This window comes from Microtus ochrogaster, unplaced genomic scaffold (assembly GCF_000317375.1).
Source record: "Microtus ochrogaster isolate Prairie Vole_2 unplaced genomic scaffold, MicOch1.0 UNK2, whole genome shotgun sequence".
Classification (NCBI taxonomy): Eukaryota; Metazoa; Chordata; class Mammalia; order Rodentia; family Cricetidae; genus Microtus; species Microtus ochrogaster.
The window spans coordinates 4320811-4323204 of NW_004949100.1; the positions used below are offsets into that span (position 1 = coordinate 4320811).

The 2394-nt window shown below is 37.1% G+C and overlaps 1 pseudogene; it reads left to right on the forward strand.

Annotated features, from left to right (window-relative positions):
• LOC101997398 overlaps positions 1 to 899 on the forward strand; it is a 17099-nt pseudogene extending 16200 nt beyond the window's left edge.
• The last annotated feature ends 1495 nt before the right edge of the window (positions 900 to 2394 follow it).

Genomic DNA, 2394 nt, shown 5'->3' on the forward strand with positions numbered 1-2394 from the left:
TGTGTGTGTGTTTATGTGGAAACTTTGGCCAGGTAGTACTTATCCTGGAGCCTCTGTATGCTGTGTGCTCAGATCATGCTACGTGAGAAGAGAGAAGAGGAATTTCACAGTCCTGTACTGCGTTGCTAGTAAGTCTAGGAAAACTGTTTTAAGTGCCTTCTGGGAGATTCCTGATTCAGAATTGATGATGTAGGCACTGAGTCTTAGTGGACAGGGCTCAGACAGGGCAGTGAGGAGGTGATCATAACCCCTGAAGAACTCATTGAGGGGCTGGCACAGGCCTGGGTCGATGAAAATTTGCCCCTGAGATGCTGGAAAGCAAATCTAAAATTGTCCGGCGTGTCATCTCACAGCTGGAACACACAGCAGGAAATAACAGAAGAGATAAAAGTCCTAACCTGAAGGTCAGTATCCATCGAATGGAGAAGGAGAGTCTCCGTTATGTCCCTAGCAACTACTTGGGGTGTTGACTCACGAGGATAGAAAAGTTTTTTTCTGCATATCCTACAGAAGAAAAAAATTCACTCTGTGGGAGAGCATTCCAGCCTTCCTCCAGGGAAGTTTATCTTTGCCATGAAGTATATAAACATGCAGAGACCCGTATTTAAAACATTGCGGCAAAGCCCATGCCTCCCAGTCTACAGAACGCCGTCCTCCTGAAGGCGATTCCCACACCAGCTCCAGGTGACTCTGTTTGTGAGAGTAAACGAGTGATAAACAGGAGAGCAGATGGGCAGAGACGTGAGGTGGAACTCCTCCTCCTGCATTGTGTCTGCCTGCTTGCTGCCATGCTCGCCATCATGATGGTCATGGAGTCTAATACTCTCCAAAACAGTAAGCAAGTTCCGATTAGATGTTTTCCTTTCTTAAAAGAAAAGGAGCAAGAATCTTCACAGTGACTTGCATTATATTTTTGCATTATACATTTGTAGATCCAATAATGACAGTTAACCTCCATTATAGAAAAAAAAATTCAATGAACTTGTCAGGTTGATGAAAATGAATGGATTATTATAGTAAATGTAATTATTACCTGATATCTATTAAAGAAAATTCTTTTCAAAATTGAAAGTTAATGAAATGTCTCTATCCCAATACAATCAATCCTTGCTTTTATAAAATGTTACAGATAAAACACAGTATGTAATATGACTATTCTAAAAATTACAACATATTAATAACATATATTTACAGAAATTGACATACCAGACACAATATTTTAATATTGCATGGTCTTTTTACCTACTTTTCAGTGTATAACTAAGTTTCTAAATAATTCTGAATGTTCTTGAACTTTATTTGTGCCCTATGTCTGCTGTATCTATAAAGAAATCAAATACTTTTGTTGGTATGATAAAATTATGCATATACATGTATATTATATACATAAATATATACATACACATACTTCTAAAGCACAAACTTGATTTAAGCACTTTACAACAGTTTTTACTAGCAGTAGTCCTAATGTATTATCCTGTCAGTTATAGGTGAGAAAACGTATTAGCTAAATGCAGTTCACACCATGCGAAAGAACTAAATTATGAAACCAGGTGGTCACAGCTAGAATCTTTCCTCCTTTAAGAAAGGACAATTTATCTCTGAATGAGTCACAATTCCCCAATTTCACACAGGACAACATTAAACAGTTCCTTAAATAGATTAAAATTTTAAAAAATTAAATACTTTTCTATAACAATCGTAACTGTCATTGCAAAAATAAACTATCAGTTTATCTACAGAAATCCTCATAGCTGTATCCTTTTCATTAATATCACTTTAATTGTAGGTTTTTGTCTTAAAGTTTCTATTCCTGTGATGAAACACCTTGACCAAAAGACAAGTTGGGGAGAAAAGTGTCTATTTGGTTTACAATCAGTATTGCTGTTCATAATAAAAGGAAGTCAGGCTAGGAACTCAAACAGGATAGGAACTTAGAGGTCTGGACTGATACAGAGGTCGTGGAGGGGCATTGCTTATTAGCATGGTCATCATGGCTTGCTCAGTCTGCTTTTATAAAGAAGGCAGGACCACCAGCCCAGGCTTGGCACCACCCAATATGGGCTATGTACTCCCGTGTCAATTACTAATTAAGAAAACACCTTACTGCTGAATCTTATAGAGGCCTCTTCTCAATTGCCGTTCCCATTTTTCAGATTATTATAGTTTGTCAAGTTGACATCAAAACTATGCTCTCATCATCGATGCATTGTTCATGATTTTCTATGTATGTGAAATATAAGTAATAAAATGTACACAGACATTTTTGTGATGATAGGTTCATAGTTCAGATGTAATAGATTTGATTTTAGGTGAACTGTATAGACACTTTTTTAACTTTAGATCTTTAGAAGTGTGTGTTTGTGTGTGTGTGTGTGTGTGTGTGTGTGTGTG